The 24,956-nt window shown below is 44.2% G+C and overlaps 1 long non-coding RNA gene across 3 annotated transcripts in view; it reads left to right on the top strand.

Annotated features, from left to right (window-relative positions):
• Window positions 1–819: 819 nt before the first annotated feature.
• The window catches only part of LOC144678925 (uncharacterized), a 64,348-nt gene continuing 40,211 nt past the window's right edge, over window positions 820–24,956 (top strand). For all 3 annotated transcript variants that reach the window (XR_013576216.1, XR_013576217.1, XR_013576218.1), the window contains exons 1-3: window positions 820–847; window positions 949–1,100; window positions 7,339–7,454. This is a non-coding gene — a long non-coding RNA (uncharacterized LOC144678925). The remainder of the gene's footprint in view (window positions 848–948; window positions 1,101–7,338; window positions 7,455–24,956) is intronic.

Here is a 24,956-nt window from a genome sequence, read left to right as displayed (position 1 = left end):
CTTGAATGGCTTCCTGTACTACAGTGACATGGCTAGCCTGCTCATCCACCTTGTAGACTTCGTTTTCATTCACACAGGTTGTGAGCACCTCAGGCCTGTTTGACAATTGCAAAGTCTGAGGCTCCTCCACTACTGTCTGCTCGGTTCCATTACCTGCCTCACTGATAGTCACATCATCTTGACCCTCACTGTTGATCAAACAGGTGACCCTCTTCTAAGAGGTGTGATTGTCTTCTGGAATAAAATATCCAGGTATTTCTCCCCCTCCCTTATGTTGCATAGTGTTTGCATTTTGGCCTCCAGATCAATAACCCTGATCTGGTATTCCTCAAGCTGTTTACACTTCCTGCAAGACATGTTTGCCATGGATCACCTTGGAGTCCAAAAGCTCTTACATCTCACAGCTGCAACATAACACCTGTCCCGCCATTCTAACTTCTGTTATTTAGTTCATTTACTTTAATTACTTTCTTCCTATGTATGTTACAATTTACTGTGTTTATTGAATGTTAGTACCACTGACAACTAAAGGTTATATGCTTCTTAACTACAATGTATGTGTTTTAGATGTTTGTTTAAATTACTTTATTTTTATTGCTTTTTTAAATCTTTATTGTTTTATTTTAATTTTAATGTTTTAAAATTTTGGGTTATTATTTTAAAGTTTTCATTTTTTTAAATTATAGATCTACCTGAATTAGCCTGTTCTCAGCTGGTTTCTCACACACTGTCCCTTAGACTGAACACTTACCGGCCAATCAACTTCTAGCTTCCTGTGATGTCACAGTTGATTTGTTTTCTCCTTTTTCCCAGACTGCAGCCCCACAGCAGCTGAAACTGTGAAACAGTACGTTCCACAGCTCCCGACTTTCTCCAACAGGTCAGCTCCACTCCGCTCTGTCTCTCAGCATGGTAGGCCACTCTGCAATCCCCGGTCTGTATTTATAGATGCTCCTTAGCTCCCGGCTTTCTCCAACGAGTCAGCTCCACTCCGCTCCGTCTCTCAGCATGATAGGCTGCTCTACAATCCCCGGTCTGTATTTATAGGTGCTCCTCAGCTCCTGGCTGACTCCTGCAGGTCCACTTCGACTCACAGCAAGGTAGGCCGCTCTGCAATTCCTGGTCTAAATGTATAGGTGCTCCTCAGCTCCCGGCTGTCTTCAGCAGGTCTGCTCCACTCCGACTCGCAGCACTGTCCTTTCTATCGCAATTGTTGAACCCTCACCCTCCCACCCTAACGCCTCACTCTGCCCTCGGTTATTCTCACCATTCCTTCGTCAGGTTGCACTCCAGGAGGCAGACATGGGCCTATCTGACACCTCCCATGCACATTCACCTGCACATGCCCCTTCCGCAACCCTTCCCTCCTCTGCCACCCTTCCCCCCTCTGCAACCCTTCGTCCCTGGAACTCCTTCTCCCCTGGAAGTCCTTCCCCACCAGAACCTCTTTCCCTCTTCATACCTTTTGTGTCTTAGGTAAATGAGTTCATTGGCCAACTGAACTCTAACTGCACACTTTCCTATCTTCTCTTCAGTTGCTGCTTGCAATCAATAATGGGGAGACACTGATGTAAGAATAAACATTGATGGTTTATTGAGACCTCGGGCAGAGCACCAGATCATACATGCTTACTCATAAACCTCCAGAATTGGACTTACAGTTCCCAGTTGCCCACGCTGTACAGTGATTCATCAGTGCTGTCACATGATCAGTACTTGCACTCTCTTAAAGGGACAGGGTACCTCATTTTACCATATCCCGCCCCCTTTACTTAAAAGTACAGCAAACAAGCTTAAAACACATTAACTATTTACACAATAACTATTTAAAGGTCAAGTCTCTCAGGAGGCTTTCTTTGACAGGTTGAGTGTCATAGCCCAACAACCTTGGCTGGTGTTTCTTTTCAGGGGCAGTTGCCCATCTTGGAATAGAATTCGAACAAATCTATCAACTCAAGACTGGGCATCCATGAGGCGCTGTGGGCCATCAGCAGCAGCAGAATTGTACTCGAACACAAGCTGTAACCTCATGGCCCGGCATATCACCCACTCTACCATTACCATCAAACCAGGGATCAACTCTGGTTCAATGAATATCGCCGGGAGGCATGCCAGGAGCAAAACCAGGCATACCTCAAAATGAGGTGTCAGCCTGGTGAAGTTGTAACACAGGACTACTTACGTGCTAAACAGGTAAGCAGCAAGTAATAGACAGGGCTAAGTGACCCCACAACCAACGGATCAGATCTAAGCTCTGCAGTCCTGTCGCATCCAGTCGTGAATGGTGGTGGACAATTAAACAACTTATTGGAGGAGCAGGCTCCACAAATATCTCCATACTCAATGATGGAGGAACCCAGCATATCAGTGCAAAAGATAAGGCTGAAGCATTTGCAACAATCTTCAGCCAGAAGTGCCGAGTGGATGATCCATCTCGGCCTCCTCCAGAGGTCCCCAGCATCACAAATGCCAGTCTTCAGCCAATTCAATTCACTCCACGCTTATCAAGAAATGGCTAGAGGCACTGGATACTGCAAAGGCTATGGGCCCTGACAACATTCCGGCAGAAAGCTTCTGCTCCAGACTAGCCATGCCCCTAGCCAAGCTGTTCCAGTACAGCTACAACACTGGCATCTACCCGGCTATGTGGAAAATTGCCCAGGTATGTACTGTAAAAGCAGGACAAATCGAACCCAGCCAATTACCACCCCATCAACCTACTCCCGATCATCAGTAAAGTAATGGAAGGGGTCATCAAGCGGCACTTGCTCAGCAAAAACCTACTCGCTGGCGCCCATTTTGAGTTCTGCCAGGGCCACTCAGCTCCTGACCTCATTACAGCCTTAGTTCAAACATGCACAAAAGAGCTGAACTCCCGAGGTGAGGTGAGAGTGACTGCCCTTGACATCAAGGCTGCATTTGACAGAGTGTGGCATCAAGGAGCCCCAGCAAAACTGGAGTCAATGGAAATCAGGGGGAAAACTCTCCACTGGTTGGAGTCATACCTAGCACAAGGAAAATGGTTATGGTTGTTGGTCAGTCAACTCCAGGACATCACTGCAGGAGTTCCTCAGGGCAGTGTCCTTGGCCCAACAATGTTCAGCTGCTTCATCAATGACCTTCCTTCCATCATAAGGTCAGAAGTGGGGATGTTTGCTGATGATTGCACAATGTTTAGCACCATTTGTGACTCCTCAGATACTGAAGCAGTCCATGCCCAAATGCATGGACATATCCAGGCTTGGGCTGACAAGCGGCAAGTAACATTCATGCCACACAAGTGCTAGGCAATCACCATCTCCAATGAGAGAGAATCCAACCATCACCCATTGACATTCAATGGCATTACCATCACTGAATCCCCCACTATCAACATCCTGGGGGCTTACCATTGACCAGAAACTGAACAGAACTAGCCATATAAATACTATGGCTACAAGAGCAGGTCAGAGGCTAGGAATCATGTGGCGAGTAACTTGCCTCCTGACTCCCCAAAGCCTGTCCACCATCTACAAGGCACAAGTCAGGATTGTGATGGAATACTCTCCACTTGCCTGGATGAGTGCAGCTCCCACAACACTCAAGAAGCTTGACATCGTCCAGGACAAAGCAGACCGCTTGATTGGCACCACACCCATGAGCATTCATTTCCTCCACCACCGATGCACAGTAGCAGCAGTGTGTACCATCAACAAGATGCATTGCAGGAATTCACCAAGGCTCCTAAGACAGAACCTTCCAAACCCACGACCACCACTATCTGGAAGGGCAAGGGCAGCAGCTGGATGGGAACACCACCACCTGGAAGTTCCCCTCTAAGTCATTCACCACCCTGACTTGGAAATATATTGCCTTTCCTTCACTGTCACTGGGTCAAAATCCTGGAACTCCCTTGCTAACAGCACTGTGGGTGTACCTCACCACATGGACTGCAGGGGTTCAAGAAGGCAGCTCACCACCACCTTTTCAAGGGCAACTAGGGATGGGCAATAAATGCTGGCCCAGCCAGCGAAGCCCACATCCCACGAGTGAATTTTTTTAAAAAGTCCCTCAGTGGATGATTTCACCACCTTCTGGGTGCAGTCACATTCACTCCTGCTGCCCCTCCAAGCTGAAACAGATAAGGGGCAACAAACACCAAGCAATACAGCGATGAGCTACATGATGTGTGAGGAGAAAGAGGAAAAGAAAAAATATATATTCTTTTCGTTTTTTTTTTCCAAGGACTTACAATAATTTCTCTTTTTCTCCCTGTGTGTCCTTTTATTGGTAGCACTGACCCATATTTCTGCCTTCTCTTTAATTTCACTGTTGGCTGGACTAGTCTCAGGCGTGAGCTGAACGTGAGTGAGCTCAGTAGTTGGTTTTTCTGACAGCTCTACTGAGAATTCAGGGCCTTCTAGCTTTAAAACTTCAGGGCTTTTACGCAGCTTCTGCTTCAGCTCTTCCAATTCTTTCCTATTCTCATTAATAGTTTCCTGGAGAATCGCATATTGTTGCCCCTTTCCAGCTAACTTGTTCCTTAACTCGGCCAGAGACAGGTTTAACTCTTCCTTTTCTTTTTCATAGCTTTCTCGTGGCACAAATTGGGGGCTGATTGAATTTTGTGGTGCACGGAAGTCCTTTAATAGATTTCCCATTTCCTTTCGAAGGATGCTGACTTCATCTTGAACTCTGTCCCGGTGTAACACTTCTACAGGCTTCTTCTATTGGGTCTTTGCATACTTATTTTTTCTTGCAGCAACACTTCTGGTTTCAAATTGGGAACTTAGTGGGGCTTCAAGATTCACCTCTCCCAACCAGTTCCTTCCAAGAAGACTCGGTTCCCCGCCTGACATTACAAATAGGGGTAATTTTGCACACTGTTCTTCAGACTGCACCTTGAGCTGACATACCCCTTTCACATTTATTTCTTTGCCCATGTATGTCCTCAGCTTTGTGTCCGAAACTTTAACTACAAAGGATGGGTTCCTTTACTCAGATATCTAAATGTATGCTCTCCAATGACGGACATTGACGCACCTGCATCAACTTACATCTTAATGGGTTGTTCGTTAACTGTAATTACGACTTGGATTGGCTCGGTTCTATCCACTTTGAGGTTATATAATGAATGGATGTCTGGTTCTATTTCTTCTGGCTCTTCCATGAGGCATATTTCACAGTCTTTCCTTCTGCCTTTATAGTGTTGTTTTAGCCTTTCTCTGCAGTGACACCTTATGTGGCCAAAGCGGTGGCAGAAAAAGCAATCGACTGGTTTGAGTTCTCATTTGCTCACTGGAGGCCTGGATGTATTTCTCTCATTCATTTTGTGGGTTTGCATTGCAGTATCATTGTTTTTCAATGGTCTGGAGGTAGAGCACTTTTCCCGCCTTTCCGTGGAGTCCGAAGTTTTCGCGCCTTTTGTTGCCAGATTGTCCCACTCAACCAGATGGACGGCGCCATTTTGAGTATCTTTTATAACTTTGGAATTTCTAACAGCACTTGCCATCGTGGTAGCTGATTTTAATGCCTTATTTAAGTCTAGACTAGGTTCGGCTAGCAAACGCCTTTGGATAGTAACATCTCCAATCCCGCATATCAGCTGGTCTCTCAACGTGTCACTAATGGATGTTCCAAATTCGCAATGCTCAGTTAATGCCTTTAAAATGACCACAGTCAGCTATTGTCTCCTCCGGAAGCCTGTTCCTTGAATTGAGCTTGAAGCGCTGAATAGTAACTGAAGGCTTTGGTCTCAGGTGGCTCTACACAATTTTTATTAACATGTCAAAAGTATTCAAGTCTGGGGTGCCAGGTGATGTAAGGCTGTGTATCAGCCCGTATGTTTTGCTCCCGCATGAGGACAAAAGAATTGCCCTCTTCTTCTCCTCCCCCACAATGTTGTTAGCGGTAAAAAAAAATGCTAGGCATTTGACATACTGAAACCAGTCATCTGAAATGGGGTTGAATGGAGTGACACACCCGGACTTCAGCATCGTGAATGATTGCAAGGGGACTGCACTTCCGATAGACTTTCCAGGTCATGACAAATTTAGATGTTTGGCTTACCATGGAGTCGCGCTCTCCCTGGGGTCCCTTATCATTTTTTCTCCATAGCCATTTTTCATGTATTTACCCTTTTAAATGTATTGCCGCTTCAAGAGCAGTGACCTTTTTATTTAACTCTGTCTCTGTAGCTGTCGGCTTTTCTGTGCTGAGTTTCGTGCTCTTTGCGAGTTTTGGCAGGATCCCCCAATCATGATTCTGCAGGGATTTTAAAAAAAATTTCAAACTGCAGCACCGCTTTCTGCTCTGATTGCCGGCTGTCACCTATTTTACAAAGTAAGTACAAATGCTCTTTCCATTGTTTTGCTCACCCTTCTTGTGGACTCTCACTCCAGGGTCTTGCAATGTTTTTATCCTCATCGCCACTTTTATGTCTTGGGTAAATGAGTTTGTTGGCCAACCAAACTCTAACTGCATGCCTTCCTATGTTCTCTTCAATTGATGCTTGCAGTCAATGGGGAGAGACTGATGTAAGAATAAACAGTGATGGTTTATTGAGACATAGGGCAGAGCACCAGATCATACGTGCTCACTCAGAAACCTCCAGAACTAGACTTACAGTTCCCAGTTCCCTGTGCTGTACAGTGATTCGTCAGTGCTGTTACATGATCAGTACTTGCATTCTCTTAAAGGGACAGGATACCTCACTTTACTACAATACCCCTTCCCCCATTTGCACCCCTTCCCCCTTTTGCACCTCTTTCCCCCGGAACTCCTTCCAGTCCCAATCCCCCTAAACACCCTGATTCCCCCTGCTTAGTCCCTCCCCCTTCCTGACTCCTTTGTCCATCCTTACCTCTTCCGCCAGCCTTAGTCCCTCCCCCCCGACTCCTTCTTCCAATCTTAACTCTTCCTCCAGCCTCACTTCTTCCTCCAGCCTTACTCCTACCACCTTCCTGACTCCTTCCTCCACTCTTACTTCTTTCTCAACCCTTATTCTCTCCCCACTCCACACCCTTTCCTCCCCCTGGACACCCTCTTCTCTCTGCACTCCTTCCCTTTCATCTTCCACCACCACCCCCTTACACCTACCTCCCCAGTTGCGGTCTTCCTCCCCGTCACACCTCCTCCCTCTGTTTTCCCTCACCCCCCTCCTAACCTCCCCCCGACACCTTCATTCCCCCCTCCCAACCTCAGACCATCCTGACACCTTCGTTCCCCCCCTCCCAAACCCACTGCCCTGACACCTCTTCTGCTCCTAGCTGATACTAGCCCTTCCTCTCCCACCCCCTCAACTATCACCCATTGTGGGTATCAATGGTGACTGTCCAACTTCCATGTGCTGCTTCGCAGCAGAGCCATGAGAATCAACCCAGCATGCCATGGACATTCCTCCAGTGTGTCTTTGGTGTCAAGCTCCAGCATTTTCTGCTCCTTGGAAGTCCACAATGTGGACAAGGCCTTGACAGGTAAGTCCCAGCTTCTGCACGTCACAGTTGTCAAGACGTATTCTATACCGGTGTGCTTTTGCGCCGATGTGGGGGGACAATCCAGCGGAGAGGGACAATCCTGGCGGGCAGGCCTAATAATGATATGCTGATGTATTACAATAAAGTTCCTGATGTCCAACGGAAGAGAATGTGGCCCACCATCGGCGAGCTGAGCAGATGATCGCCAACTGGTTTCACGCCGTCGGGAAACTGATCACGCCATAATGTTCGGTCATGCCACGAAACACACCCGACGCCAGCGGGCACGGAAAATCTTGGCCTTTGTCAGCTCTGGGAGATCCTGGTCACGGCAGAATCTTGAACGATAGCCAGACTGATACTCCTGTCTTGCAGTGAGTAAATGGCTGCCCAGATGCCCTTTAAATATGGTGCCAGGACCTTTGACCCCATGAGGTAATGGTGGGGTCAGTGATTTCCTGCTTATCCCTGCTGCGAGATTTGCTGAGCTTCTCGCAGATACATATGTAATGAGCTGATCAGCGCAAGATCATGCTAGGTCATCATCTCACCCTCCCAGTGGAAATCACTCCCACTTCCACGCCCGCCACCGAGCTTAGACTCCAGAATGGAAGATTCCAGCCAAAGTCACCAGGGGTCCCTAACATCCTACCAGCTTGTTGAATGACAATGTAACTTCAGGGGTGGCAATGTTTTCTATTATCTCCAGATCTGTCATTTTTTTGTCCAGTGGGAATATTTGACTTCAGATCACCTAAGCTCTAACAACACCAAAGTAATTCATTATTTCATGCATTTGGAAGAGAGACTGATTTCTCACTTTTGAGCAAACCTCCCATTCTGTCACATGTTTAGCTGAATCTTAATTAGAGAAATTAGTGCTGAAATATCTAGCAAACAATGGAATTAAAATGAGCTACTTAGCCACAAGCAAAGTACTTACTTTAGGGACAGTAAGCACCAAATCATGTGAATCTGTTATATGCCAATTACTATGTACTATTGGAATCCACTTGTACCCAGCAGGTGCTGGTGGGGTTGTAGATGACTCAGTGATCTACATTACACACACCAAATATTCTTCAAGTAGGAACACAGGAATAGGAGTAGACCATTCAGCCCCATGAACCTGATCCAGCATTCAGTTTGATCTTGTACCTTAACTCTAACCACCCACTTGACTCCAAGTCCTTTAATACACTTGGGTAACAAAAATCTATTGATCTCAGATTTAAAATTATTAATTGAGATAGCACCTACTGCCTTTTGTGGGAGAGTGTGCTACACTTCTGCCACACTTTGCATGAAGAAGAGTTTCCTAACTCACCTCATGAATAACCAGGCTTTGATTTTAAGCTTATGTTTGCTTATCCTAATCTTTCCCACCAGCGGAAAAAGTTTCTCACTATCTACCCCTATCAATTCCTTTCAAAATCCTAAAAGCCTCAGTCAAATCACCCTTCCCTTTTATATTCCAGGTAATACAATACTAGTTTACGTACCTCATATTCTAACCCTTGGAACCCTGATAACGTTCAGGTGAATCTCTCATTCCAATGCCAGTGTATCTTTTCTAATGTGTGGTATCCAAAACTGTACACCAAATTTTCAGATGTGGTCTGACCAGGGCACTGTATAGCTTTAGAAAAACATCCTCTGCTTTGCATCTAGTTTGGTAGTTATAAAGATTAACATTAACATTCCATTATTTTTTAAATTATTTTTTGTACCTACTATAATTTAGTCATATGTGTACATGAACACCTAAATTTCTTTGGACCTCCACTCTTTCTAGCCTTTTAACATTTAAGTAATACTTAGATCTATCCTTTTTTGATCCAAAATAGATGAAATCACACTTACCTGCATTGAAATCCATTTGCCACAGTTTAGCCCAATTACTTTTTCAATGTTTCTTTATAATTTTATGCTCCAAATCTACACAATTACTATACTACCAATCTGTGTCATTGGCAAATTGGATATTGGGTTTTCTGTTGTGTTATCTAAGTCATTAATAATAGTGAATAGTTGAGGTCTCAGCACAGCTCTTTGTGGAGCACCATTAGTCACTTTCTTCCAATTCAAGTACATACCCATTATCTGACTCACTATGATAAAAGCAAAAAACTGCGGATGCTGGAAATCCAAAACAAAAATAAAAATACCTGGAAAACCTCAGCAGGTCTGACAGCATCTGCGGAGAGGAACACAGTTAACGTTTCGAGTCTGTATGACTCTTCAACAGAACTAAGTAAAAATAGAAAAGAAATGAAATATAAGCTGGTTTAGGGGGTGGGGGGGGGGGTGGGGTAGAGCTGGATAGACGGCCAGTGATAGATGGAGATAGCCAAAAGATGTCATAGACAAAAGGACAAAGAGGTGTTGAAGGTGATGATATTATCTGAGGAATGTGCTAATTAAGGGTAGAAAGCAGGACAATTGCTTGCCATTTCAACACTCCACCCTGCTCTCATGCCCACATGTCCGTCCTTGGTCTGTTGCATTGTTCCAGTGAAGCTCAACGCAAACTGAAGGAACAGTACCTCATCTTCCAACTAGGCACTTTACAGCCTTCCGGACTGAATATTGAGTTCAACAATTTTAGATCATGAACTCTCTCCTCCATCCCCGCCCTCTTTCCGAAACCACCCCTGCGCCCCCATTTTTTTTCCTAATAATTTATATAGATTTTTCTATTCCCACCTCTTTCCATTATTTTTAAATGTATTTCCATCCATTGTTTTATCTCTACCTTTTAGCCTATTTCGATTCCTTCACCCCACCCCACCCCCACTAGGGCTATCTGTACCTTGCTTGTCCTGCTTTCTGGATGGGCGGGTTTCTGATGCCTTGTTACAGGGAGGTGAGGACTGTTGGATCCAGGATGTAAGCACCTTTCCACTTAACTGCTGGATCTGTGTACCTGCCTCACCAACCTCCTGCGTTAGGACATCACCCACCCCATGATCAGAACCGCGCCCATCACCCCCACCCCCGGCCACCCTCACCTACCACAAGTTGGGCTCAGGTTTACTAGATCCAGTGATTTCTTCTCCAGGGTTCCCCACTCAACCCCGCTTGGTATGACACATTAAATGGGGTAACACAACAGGTATAGCGAACTACAAATACAGTCGGGAGTGATAGCTGACAAATGTAACCATAGTAGTTGCTGCGGCACAAAAGAGATTTGGAGAGAACAGGATTGAATTTCCCTAAAGATGTATTCCTGCTGTGTATTCTTTTTCAGATGTGAAATGCAGCCATTTCAGCCCCAGCTGGTGGTTTATTTTAGATATTTGCAAATCATTGAATTCTTGGGATTATATATTAGATAGAAAATTAGTGTTGTAAAACCTGTCAAGCAGGCAGATTTCAGATGGGTAACCTGTGAGTAACACTGTGTGCGGAAACCCTGTCTTACTGGTTTCCCGCATGCTATTGAGCCCCCAGTCTGATGGGGCAAAATGTTAAAATCCACCCCCCACCCACTGTCTTCAAATGAAATGTTAAACCCAGATTCCATCTGTCTATTGATGTGGACAGAAACATTTCCACGGGCAGAATCTTCCAGTCGGCATGGGGGGGTTGGGGGGGGGGTTGGGCCCCGAAACGCCGAGGCGTAAAATGACGTGTGATGATGTCGGGCCTACCCCTGACATCATCGCGTGCCATCACGATATTTCATTCGGCGTGCGCATGCCGGAGTCGGCAGCGTGCCTGCTGAAATGTTAAGGGCCTATTAAGGCCATTAAGAAAGAAACTATTGTCATTAGTAATGCCTTAAGGCTGGCGGGCAGGCGAAAAGCCCAAGCGGCCTTCGCATTTTTCAGGAAACCTCATCCACAAGCGGGATGAAGTTTCCTAAAGCTTTTATAAAATAAATACATTTTCTCACCTTTACAAATATGTCCCAACTCATGTGACTGTGTCACATGAGGGGGCTTGTTTAAATAAATTTTTACATCATTTATTTAATTGTTTCAATATACATTCAATCTCCCTGAGGCAGCTCCGTGCCTCAGGGGGAGTGCTGCGCGACTCTCCCTCCTACCCCTGCCTGCACAGGTAGTGCTGAGCACTACCAGCCGTGTATATGCTGGGTGGACCTTAATTGGCCCACCCGTGTAAAATGGTGGCGCCGAGCCAATCATGGGCGGTGATCGGCTCCACGCCCGCTCCCACCCGCTCCTGCCCAGCCAGCCCACCATAGGAAAAATCCTGGCCTATGGTACCAAAAAAAATCTGCTGTTTGTAGAACTTTGCTGTGTACATTTTAACTGCTGTGTTTGTCTACATAATAACCATGTCTGCTTTTCAAAAGTAATTTAATGGATGTGAAACATTTCAAATTATCCTAAAGATTTAATAAGCTACTATATAAATGCGAGTCTTCCTTAAATTAATAAAACCAGGGTCTGCAATTGTTGTGGTTTCTCTTTACAAGATGCTTGCCAGTGAGCCTCACCAACACCTACATTATAATTGTAAACTTAACCACATCAATGACTCAATTGGCACATAATTGTTTATATTGTAAGGTAGATTCCATTGCACTGGAGCAACAGATAAGTAATCGTGCATGCTGAATCCTCTGTATGGACAGTTGTTTGAAAGCCACAATTAATTTCTAGCTGCTGAAGCTTCTCTGATGGATAAGGAAAATCCACACAACTCAAGTGATCAGAAAACTGCATTCACACAGCACACCTCATTTATCTTAAAATATTGCCATAGACATAGGGACGCCATTGGGAGCAGCACTGTTACAGGGCTATAAAATGACCTTTGCAATGTATGTAGCTCTGCATAATTATTTTGTTATGGCTCCAAGTTCAACAGAAAATAAGTAGATTCTTTCTAATTCTGAAAGTTGCAAGCTAGAAATTTTCTAACGCCAGATGAATGTCATAAATACAAGTCCAGTAGTGGAGTATGATTTTACTTCTACTGGTGATGTGGAACATAAGTCACTCATGACTTTCCCACTAATGATTTATCCAGTCACCCCATCTTGTAGAAATGACTGCATAGCTTCAATTTATCACTTTAACAACTTCATGTGGCATTGAAGTGTATTGATAGTTCTTTGAGTATGACATCTGATTATAAATCTGATATGTGCACTTTTGTTAGATAACAATGATAATACCAAAATGGCATAAAATGAGCTGTTACTTGGGAAGGATTAAATAGATAACCTTTGTGTTATATATGAAATATAGTTTTCCTCCATTTGACTGCATAGGCCATTTTAAATGCACCAATATTTTTTGGTGGGAGAAGCAACATCTTTAGGATGTTTCATGTTGAGGACAAGTAGACTTTGGTTTGAAATATTAAATGGAATAACACAACAGGTATAACGAACTACAAATGCAACCGGGAGTGATAGCTGACAAATGTAACTATGGTAGTTGCTGCAGCACAGAAGAGATTTGAGAGAACAGAATTGAACTTCCCTAAAGATGTATTCCAAGTGTACATTCTTTTTCAGATGTGCAAGCAGCCATTTCAGTCCCAGCTGGTGGTTTATTTTAGATATTTGCAAATTATCGAATTCTTGGGGTTATATATTTGAAAGAAAATTAGTGTTGTAAAGAATTTGATCCCAGGAAAAGATAGCAGATTGCAGATGATATCTTAGCTAAATAAGTGGCACTCTCATCTTTGATTCACAAGTACTTGGTCTAAACCCTCATCTCAAGACTTGAAGCCAGACTGACACTGCGGTGCAGCCTGACAGAGTGCTGCAGTGTCAGAGGTGCTGTCCTTCAGATCAAATGTTAAAAACCAAGGTTCATCTGTCTGTGTCAGCGACTCAAGGTCCCATGATGCTTATTCAAGATGAGAAGAGGAGTTCTCTGTGTCCTGATCACCATTTTTCTTTTCATGAAAAACATATTAACTGGTCAACTATCTTATTGCTGTTAATGAGATTTTGTTGTGCACAAAATGATTACCAGTTCACCACCTAATAACAGTAACTGCACATTGTGCTTCACTCCATGCAAAGTTTTTGACATTTCTGGGGCATGTAATAAAGTGTTATGTCTGCACATGTTTTTATTCTTCTATTGCATCACTTCTATTGCAACACAAAGGTATACAAGTTCCTATGCTTGCGTCAATAGAAAATGACGAAAGCAAAGCAAGCGTGGGATTTTGAGATTTACTGTAACTTAAGGGTTGTTGGAATTCGGGTGTCGTGTCAATGAGTGTCAAGTTCTGAATTGATTCAATGTGATAACCCTGATTGGCGACAGTGGTTATATTTTATTCAGTATAAGTAAGACTTAACACATGTTAATGTCTAGCATCCAAGCACAACAGCATTACCATTACATGTGACACATACACATGTGATCCCTCCACCAACCTGCTCTTCTGCGATGGTCCCAAACATCCTCTGGCCAAATACTTGTACTCTCTCTGCTCAGGGAATCCCTTCTTATACTTTCTTTACACAGCAAAACATATTTAAACACGTTTAACCCAATTAATAGCTCACTATTGTTTGAACAGCCCAATTACAAAAGATGTCATGTATCCATCTGCACACCACAGGTCAAGTTAGAGTCTTAGCATCGCCAACTTCCCATGTACTCATATCAACTTATAAACATTCCCGTGCCAAGCTTGACTAAAGCAGGTAAAACATGGCAGCCTTGAGACTCAGTTATTTTGTTTCTGCTCTAACTACATCTATGCCTGGGTTTCTGCTAGATTCTTTATCTTTTATTTCTCACATAGCAGTATATCTGTTTTCATACTCTGCTGGATTTCCGTTGAAGTTTTCTGTTATATGTTCTTGTATTATGTGCAAATATCTATCAATAGAGAGGAACTACTTAGCTAGGAACTAATGTGTTATGTTTAAGTGTTTCAGGGGGCCACACTTCGCAGCTGCACTAGAGACCAAAGTGATGTGTACATAACCAATTCAATCTGGTTTTGCTTTGAACCAGGCAGCATGGCAAAATTAAACGTAAAGAGTTTCTGATCTTCACAAACCTAAAGTGTGATTATTAACACCTGGGAACGAAAAGACAATAAAAGCACATAGCATGGTGGCAGCAAGTGTCTGTGAGTAAACCTAAGCATTTCAAATTTGTTTGGTACTGATTTGGAAAATCGACCCACATTAGCGCCAGAAGATAAACTTAGTGAATTGTGCGAAGGCAAGAAATGAAATGTCGACTGGCACAGCAATGAAGCACAGCTGCAGTCCACAATGAACTGGGAAGCTGATGATGTCATAGAGGCATTTGCAAAGTTTAAAGAAAAGCTCAGCTTGACATTCAGTGGTTTCCTAAAAGGCACTAGCAATGAAGAGAGGGTCAGCTATATCCTTCTGTGGGCAGGAGATATAGGATTGAATTTAACAGCTGGGAGCTTACTGATGAGGACAACAAAGACCTAGACAAATTTTTAAAACATTTCAGCACCCGATCCAGCTAAAATTGAACCATTGGATCTACTGGTTTGAATTTCAAGGCCTCAGTTAGGAGTTAGGCGAGCCAATTGATAACTTTGTAACAAGATTTTAAAATGCAGCTAGAAAATGTAAGTTTAAGGACACAGGTGAAAAGCTGATTGATCATCTAATTTGGAGTTCTGCACATCCTGAAGTACAGAAAGCGCTAATCGGGAATGACAAGTTCACAATATCACAGGCTTTAGACACTGCCAGAGCACATGAAGCTATGAGCAGACAGGTGAAGACACTGACTACCCAAATGGCTAGCCTTCAGTTGAGCCAAGAGAAAGGCACTAGGGTTGATGCAACGCAACAGCAATGAAAGAAGGTACAACAAACAGAGTAAAGGTCGTGCAGGAGCTGTGGACGACCATCTAACTTCTCAGACAGATGGGAATGTCCCCATATGGATCAATCTGCAGAGCTTGTGGAAAGACCAATCATTGGGAGAAGATGTGCAGAACCAAAGGAGAAGGTGGTAGATGAGGCACCAGAGCCCGAGCAATAGGACATATGGACATGAAAAGAAACCAAAACATCCTGGAAGATGACACTGAGTCTGAAATTACGATAGAGACAGGAAATGGCTGGATGAAATGGCTACATGCAACAGTTCCCAGAGGAAAGAAATTCACAGCACCACTCAGATCAGGAAGAGGATGAGAGCCTGCAACGATAGATCTGAAAGGTGAAGATTGATAACGGAGTGCACAATAACATCATCCCACTCAGACTATAGCAGAAGATCTTTCCTGAAAATTTGGAAGAAAATGGTTATCCAAAGAAAGGTGTTCTGAAACTGAGCAACATAATGCTAATGGCGTACAGGGGAATTGAGATTCGACAGCAAAGAATAACCCAAATCAGAGGGACACACAAAAGAAAAGTTATTAACTGTACATTCACATCACTGAAACAGATGGTCCTGCTACCCTGGGGTTGAGCAATTGTGAAGAGCTGCAAATTGTCTCAGAAAACTATGAGGTGAAGGAGGTGACACTGAGGGTTGAAGAGAGTACACCCATTGAAAAGCACCGTCCGATCAGATGAAAGACGATCTGGTGAAAATGTACCCGGAGTATTTCGATGATACGGTTGGATGCTTTGAAGACTTTGAGTATTGCATCACTATTGTTCCAGCGATTAAACCAGTGATTTATCCCCCACGTAAAATACCAATAGATCTAAAAGGAAAGCTTGAGCGAGAGCTCCAAGAAATAGAAGAAAAGAAGGTGATCACCAGAGCCACAGAGCCTACAGATTGGGTAAATTCCACTGCAGTGAGAGAAATGCCAAATGACGGCTAAGTATTTGCCTGGATCCCAAAGATCTTAATCAAGTCATTAAGAGGGATCATTAACCCATTCCAACACTGGAAGAAATCACACCAGCACTGGCTGGGGCAAAAGTTTTTAGAAAGCTCAATGCCAGAAATGGCTACTGGAATGTGAAACTGGACGTGGAATCTTTGCTTTTGACAACATTCAACACACCCCTTGGACAATGCAAATTCTTGTGTCTACCTTTTGGCCTTTAAGTAAACCAGGATGTGTTCCAGCAGAAAGTAGATGAGACATAGAGGGGATGCAACAGTCAGTATAATGGATGATGTCCAGATATACGGTGAAGTTGAGAAAGATCATGACTACCATCCACATGAAGCCATGGAGAGAACCAGGAAGGCTGGGATCAAATTAAACACAGACAAATGCATTGTGAAAGTGACAGAATGCCAGTTCTTTGGAATGGTGTACACACCCGATGGTATCAAGCGAGCCCTGGAAGAATTATGGCTATCTCTGGATGGAAGCCCAAAGAGATAAGAGACAGTACCAGTGGTCAGAGTCACATGACAGGAGTTTCAACAAACTTTAAAAGGTAATATGTCAGGAGACAAGTCTGTCATATTATGACAGAAAGAAATCTGTCACTCTCCAAGTAGATACTTCTACTAAAGGACTGGGAGCAGCCCTGGTACAAAAGGGAAGGCCAATAGCATTCGCATTCAAAGCTCTAACCTCAGCTGAGATCAGGTATGCCAATATAGAAAAAGAGCTTTTGGCAGTCGTGTATGCAAGTGAGAAGTTTCATATATATACAGAAACACGCAGCAGAAAAAAGGAAATTATAGCTACTGAAGTACCACCCAAACCATGGCATACTGTGGGATCCAATTTATTCACACACAATCAAGAATGTTATCTCATTGTCGCAGACCAATACTCAAAGTTTCCTTTTAAACTGAAGATGAAAGACTTGAGAGCCTCAACAATCATCTCCGCAGTATGAGTTGTGTTTGTTGAACAATGGATTCCTGAAAGTTTAATCCACATCCAAGGAAATTAAGCAATTTACCGACAGCATGGGTTCAACATCATCACCACATTACCCTCGAGGACACGGGTTTATAGGAAGACAAGTCCAGACAGTCAAAAGAACCCTTGCAAAGTGCCAAGAGACAAAGGAAGACCTAAAGCTTGCCTTATTGTCACTCAGATACACACCTCTGAAGGACGACATGAAATCACCTAGAGTTGCTGAATGGAAGAAAATATAAGACTGCTCTGACAAGCAAAAGACATTCTCCAAGTGACCAGGAGGAAGTGAGTCAAAAACTGAAGCACAGGAAATAGGACAGCACTTCAAGAAAAAACGCTAATTCCCTATTTGAGCTGTTGAAAGGACAAAGTATACGGGCTGAATAAAACTGTCGGGTGGGTGGTTCCCACCAACCCCTGCCTGCCACACCCTTCCCAGAAGTTAAGTTGACGTGGGGCTAACCTGCCCCATGCCAGCCTGTCTTGCAGCAATAATACTTTGTGAATGACCTAACAGGGCCAGTGTGGGACTTCCGCCCCTCACTGGGGAGGAAGTCCCACCCTCTGGAGCTGCTAGGCAATCGGATTGGCTGGCAGCTCCATCAGTCCCAGCAGCACCAAGAATGCGGCTGCTGCTGCAACTGTAAAAAGAAGATGGAGAAGGCCCAGGACCCCCCGAAGCGTTAAGTCTGGGGTCTTAGCCATGGAGGGTTTCAGCTGGTCAGGGAGGATGCAGGCGGCTGTGGGAGATTGAGTTTAATCTTGGAGGGGGGTTGCACCCCCCCCCCCAGCCCCCCACCCCCCGATTCGCAAAGGGATCCCCGATGTTCGAATCCCCCTACCTTCCTGCAGTTTAAAGGTTCCCTTTTAAAGATCAAGCTGCCCACTCCCACCCACATGCCCACGCCAAATGTTTTGTGATGTGGGCAGTGTATTATCAGGGTCAATTGGCTTGGTAACAAGCCTAATTGACCCTTGATTACCTATTTAAATATGGTGGGCGGGTTGCCAATTTCGGTGCCCACATACACACCATATTATGGGGGTGAGCTCAGAGGGTAGGTGGAAAGGTGGTAGAGTGGGCACCCACCCTATTTTACATGCCCCTCCCCACCGGAAACATGCCCAGCAGGAACATGTAGAATGCAGCCCTCCGTGCACAGGATCCAATCATGAAAACCTGGAGCCCAGCAAATGTTGTTGCTAAAGCCAAGACTCCAAGCTCATTCATAAATGAGACCCAATCCGGTGAGCAAATGAGGAGAAACAGAGTCCATGTTCGACCTATACCAGAGCTGGAAAAACTGAAAAAACCAGCAACAACACCAGATACATCAATATCCAGGGAGACAACGTTAATGACATGTCCAGAAAATGTCACAACATTAGCAACAGCAAGCACGACTCCTGCAACACCAGGGGCAACATGCACAACATCGCCTGTGCAGCGTACCAACTCACCACTAAGAGCAATGAATGCCAAATCTACAAAATGGAGACACAATATCTTACCACCTAAACAATACCACGATTAATATTTTAGAAAATAATACATGCTATAAAATACTCTAAGAAGGCGTTCAGTTTATCTCCAAAAGTCGATTGATAATCTTTAGTTTATAAAAGTTAATGACTTGAACAGTTGCATTGATAGAGGCATTACATTTTAAAGAAAAGGGATGTTATATATTGTTGCGTTATCTGTAAACATCTATAAACAGCTAGGAACTAATGTGTTATGTTTAAGTGTTCCGGGGGCCACATTTCACAGCTGAACTAGAGACTGAAGTGATGTGTACATAACTAGTGCAATCTGTTTTTTCTTTGAACCAGACATGGCAAAATTAAACATAAAGAGTTTCTCATTTTCACAAACCTAAACTGTGATTATTAACAACATCTGGGAATCAAAAGACAACAATAACACATAATATTTACCTTTTCACCACTTGGCTCCTTCGGATTTAAAAAAACCTAGGGTAGAATCTTGCCAGTTTGCACTAAGTGCAATAGCGGGCAGAAAAACGACGTTTTACCTGCCAGTCACAATGGCGACTTTTCACACCGTACCACCTCAAACCTGCCGTATTAATTATGCATTCCCGGGATATGCACCGTTTCGATGGCAGGTGGGCTCCGATTCACCTGCCACATCGTCACCTCCCCACTTCGTCTTGCCAGGCACTACATTTAAAGTACAGCCACGCTCAATGCTTCCAGTCCAGGGCTGCAGCAAAGAAGACATGGCCCCAAAAGGCAAGAAGGCTGCAGTCCTCGAGTGCTTTTTGGACGCCGTGGAGGCCCGCTGTGATGTCCTCTACCTTGCCCTGGCCACACTCTGGCTTGGTAGGTGATGGCAGTGGTGATCAGTGTAAATGTTGCACATTGGCCATCCAACACAGATAGAGGATGAATGACCTCATCCATACAGCCAGGGTAAGGCAACCATCTCATCACTCTAAACTCGCACACTCAAGCCCATCACACATTCACTGGCATCTCATTCACGGCCAGCTCAAGGGACATCACCACCCATTCTCACACACATACCCTCACATGTCCATCTTGCCCCATCTCCTCTGGAGACTGCCTCTCGTCCTGCAGCCTCTTCCCTTGCCTGAGGCCACTTCTCCCCCTTCCCCAAGCAAGACCTTGCCCTGCAGCTGTTGAAAAGCCACCCGCATATGGCCGATCTGGTAGGTAGAGACCGACCCTTGAGCGCCCCTAAAAGTGATGTGGTGCTGTCTGTGAAGGCTGGCGCTGATGATTGCGAATGCTGGCCAAAGCAAAGTAGGCAAACAAGCCTTGAAGTGCCGAGTGAAGTGCAGCCCGCCAAGCGTACTCCTTATATATGCTGTTGTGAAACACGTTGGCAGTGGGCAGACAATTCAGCAGAGGGGTGGGGCGATGAGTCTGGCGGGCTAGCCTTATAATGATATGCTGATGTATTACTATGCGGTTCCTGACGTCTGATGGTGGGAACGTGGCCCACCATTGGTGGGCAGAGCGGATGGTCGCAAACTGGTTTCAAGATGTTGTGAAACTGATTTTTGGCCTTCTCGCCAAATTATCCACTCACGGCACTAAATATGCCCGACGCCGGTGGGCATGGAAAACCCTGGCCATAGTCTATGAAGGCCGAAGCCACAGTTCAACATCAAGTCATGTCTCAGCTGCTTTTACTCAGGACGTATCACAAGCAGGATTAAAATTTAGATCAGTATAACCATCATCATATCACAACTAGTCAAGGCTATAATTTATAATCAATCAGTCATACCATTCAAATTATTTTTTGTTAATTAGCAAGACAACCCCAAGTAAGGGATTTCCCACGATTCTTACAGGCTACAATTATCAAAATATGAACGTACTTCCACGTGCCAAAGTGAATATATAGTTTTTCCATGACGTTCAAAGAAGACCAGTTAAATGCTTGTTTATCTGAGTCTTAATAAGTATTTCATTGTATTATAAAACCCAGGTTTTATATCGAAAATGATTTTAGTTATTGAGAGGGCTGAAACCACTGGATAAGTTAAAAGTCTGAACAACAGCACTTTAAATAACTTTAAATAACAGCAGCTCCTAAAATGGCCAAACATTTGAATAGCTGTACCCTACAAATTCCAAAACCATTAGAATGAAGTCGGGCTGGCTAAAGACAATCAACTCAGGTATGTGTGAATGACCCATCTCTTGAACCATTCATAAAACATCCGACATCACCTGTGTTTTCAGCTGAGTGTGGGCCAAGCCACTAGATGCAATCACATTGGACAATGGACCCCAGCTGAGAAGAGAACTCCACTGGCCATAATCTAATTATTTTAAATAATCAGGTTGCAATGGCTATGTTTGGGTAACTTGGGTCAGTTTGTGAGGGAAGATCATGTGATGAATAAACTAACCCCTTTCCGGTCGCATTGGCCAAGTAGCCTGTCAAACGGTATGCTCTATACACTGGATTGGCTGCTTTGGACACTGAGCATCCCAATTGACAGGCTACTTGGCCAATGATTGCTATTCCTCTGAACGACAGCAATCATTGGCTGAGTAGGATGCACCAGTTTCTCCAGTCCCTCCTTTCTTACCTCATGTGGAGACTCATTTGAGACTGTGCTGATGAAATTTTCTTTACATCAGACTTCAGTAGAGCACAAGATAAGGCAAAGCAAAGTGCTTAGTGTTCACCTCTATCCCCAGAAACCTGTTCCTGACCTCCTCCCACTTGGTGGTGTGTGGCGCTGGGCCGGGCCCTTCCCGACCCCATTGCCTGCATCCCTCCCAACAGTGCGCATGCCCTGCTCACCCTCCCACCCCACCGGATCTCCTCAATCCTCAAACCCATTCACTGAATCCCTGAGTGGTCCAGATCAACTGGCCATGGAGCCACAATATCTGAGTAATGAGGCCGCTGGTAAATGCTAAAGAGATTAACACAGGCAATTGGAGCTGAAGCATGTGGATGTCCCAGAGTGCGTTCCATGGCTTTGGATGGTGTGAGTGAGTTTCAGGCTGTGTCCCCCCAGATTCAGTTTAGAAAATATGGGTACACTACTTCAGACAGATAACTAGTAATGCAGCCATGCTGATTGGAAAATTTCCAACTTTTCTCTCAGAAGACCAGAAAGGCAAGGTTTATGGAGGTAGACATCATTGGTGAGGTAGGTGGTAGTCTTCAGCATGAGAATGCGTTCCCCTCCTCTCCCATTGCTCCCAATCCACACCAGTAAAAAGGTCAAGAGGAAATCAGTTTGCTGTTCAATTCAGAAAACACTTTAATGGTATCAAGGAGTCAAGGAAAGATCATGATTAACTGACAGGCCAGAAAAAAAGTGTGTGAGAATATGTGAGTACTAGAGTGTGTGAAGCTTGAAACTGGGAGTGAGCTGGACACACACGCATGCGCACGCACACGCACACGCACACGCACCTGAACATACACACCCCAGAAAGAAAACGAGGCTGAAAGGCAACCTGTTTCCAATCCCCACTTTCATTTTTGTCGAGGCCAGCTTGGCGTGTGCGCCACCATTTAAAAAAAAAAATTCATGTTTAATGTAGTGCCAAATCACACTTCAACAGCTGGGTTTCTTGTTAAAGGGGAACGAGAGGCTCACGAGAATCTGATTGCTTTTTTGGAGGGTGACAAAAGAGGTTGCTTTTGTTCCAATAGAAACGAGAAATATTGGAAATGCTCAGCACATCTGGCACCATCTATGCAGAGAGAAACAGTGGTCAGTGACCCTTTGTCAGAACTAGTACCGATTGTAGACTCTACTGTGTTGATCACAGATGCTGTCTAGCCTGAGTGTTTCCAGCATTTTCTGTTTATATTTCAGATTTCCAGCATCTGCAGTAATTCGCTCTCCTATTACATGCTCCGTGCTGGGCATTTGTAAGTCTGGTTAGTTTCAATTTAAATTTACAAATATTTATCACTCAATGCAAAATGTAATTCTTCTGTTAACAAAGCCCACTTGTGTGAATAGAAAAAGCACAGTATTGCAACTGAATTGGTTGGTGTTAATTTACTGGAAGGTTTTGCCGTTTTTAAACTTGCAAGTAAAACCAATAGAATATTTCAGTTCTGCTGAAGGGCCATGAGGGCTCGAAACGTTGACTGATTTCTTCTCCGCCGATGCTGCCAGACTTGCTGAGTTTTTCCAGGTAATTCTGTTTTTATTTTGTTTTGGATTTCCAGCATCCGCAGTAGCTTTTAGCTTTTTGTTTTTATCATAGAATATGTCACTGTTGGTTCAAGATAGTCTCGTTTGTACATGGGATTGTTGTATGAGGTGCTTGCGAGGTTCAAGTCTTTTGGATGTTGCTGCCTGGATATTACATGGGCTAGGCTCAAAGAAGTGGAGCTGGTTGCATAATATGAATGACCAAGTTGTGTGTAATTGTCTGACAAAGCCATGGTTGTAAAGTGTATTATACTGAAATCTTAGCTTTCGATGGGTTCATCAATAAAGACAAAGAGTACAAAAGCTAAGAAGCTTTGATAAACCTATATAAAACAGTTCAATTCTACCATGACAATGGTTTCCAAGTAGGGGCACCTGAAAGATGTGAGGGGGAGGGTTAAATGGAGGGTGTGGGGACAAGGTACACAGAAACAGCCAAAGCACCAGGGCCAATGATTTCACTCCTGGCCCTGGTGCCCTGCCTATTGTTTGACCAGACAGCAGCTGCTGACTCTGGAAGAAAAGATAGAAATCATCTGTCAATATCTTTAAATCATCTCAATGCAGAATCCAGAAAGACCATCAATCTTAAGTCATCAATCTACAGCATCCGTATACAACTGACCTTTTTTGGACTCTTAAACAATTGAACCTACCCTTCCATTTTGTAATATGTGCGTGCGTGTGTACATGTGAACTCTTGAATGTATGTATGAGTGAGGATTGGAACATTTTTATTATTTTATTTACATTGGGTGGTAAGTACAATTAATGCTATTTCTGTTTTGTTTTAAAAATTTACAAGAAAACCTGTCTATGTGTGTCTTTAACAATTACAGCACTTGGCAGTTAAATATGCATTGAATTGGCAAGCAAATTCTTAAAAAATAACACCTGCTGCGGACAACTGAGGAGTGGAGAAAGAGGGGGGCCATTCTACCACTTCTAACCTGTCTATAACACAATCTCACATCTCTATTGTATACATGTGGGAATTTTGGTGATATTGAGCAAATAGTTTATTTGTGGTAAAGTAATAGGGGTAAAAATGGATTGCCCTACTTTTGGGCAAGAGGGTCACGATTTATGACCTGGCTGGGGCTGTGCAAATTGAACTAAGGACCACAAAATTTTCATATACCTACCACATCTACATGATTTTGGCACATGGCCCAAGTGGTTCCAGTGCTGCTTCCCTATGCACCAAGCTGTCTGAAGCCTCTGTGCACAGCAGTGGACCCTAGAGTGTGCTGCTGATCACGTGGTACAGCCAGCCTGTTCTCTTCAAAGCAGACAGTACCTTAAAGGGACACTGTACAAAAATATTGCTGCAGGGTAAATTATTGCGAGTTGGACACCAGGACAGACAGAGTGTTTCAGAATGAAGGCCGTGGTGCTGAAGCATTCATGGAGCAAGTGGGCAGGAAGAGAGATGCATGTTTTTGCAGGAAGCCAGGGAGCTACCCTCAGAAGAGAGAGGAAGAAAGTGATCAGGGAACTCCTGGAATCTGAACCCAATGACCTGCCAGCAGTGCCACAGGAGGTCTCATGACCTCATATGGTGGGCAAGGTCAGTGAATGCGTCTTCACATGACATCTGCTACGCGCCACACCACCAACCTCACACTTCTCAATGCACCACATGCCCATCATTTACCCAGCAACATTCCCTGACACTTAGAACTCACATTTTACATCCAGATACTCCATTCTATCCTCATATATATACCAAGGCTGCCAGATTCTTGCCCACCTCTCACTGACTCCACATTCTTCCAGCTATTCAGCTATGGCAGGCACATCACCCAAACACAACCGCAGGCATATTACCTTCTCTCTTCAAGGACAAGGTGGCACACAATAGAAGAGAGCAGAGTGGAACTGATGGAGGAAAAGGATGCCTGGAGCCCTTAGCCCTACGGTGGACATGGTTCTCAGAACCATGGGATCATTTGCATAGGGGTCTGCGGCATCTGACGTTGTTCAATTCATTGAGGTTGATGGTATG

This window comes from Cetorhinus maximus, chromosome 3 (assembly GCF_964194155.1).
Source record: "Cetorhinus maximus chromosome 3, sCetMax3.hap1.1, whole genome shotgun sequence".
Classification (NCBI taxonomy): Eukaryota; Metazoa; Chordata; class Chondrichthyes; order Lamniformes; family Cetorhinidae; genus Cetorhinus; species Cetorhinus maximus.
Note: the sequence above shows the minus strand (reverse complement) of the source record. Positions and strands in the feature narration are given on the sequence as shown.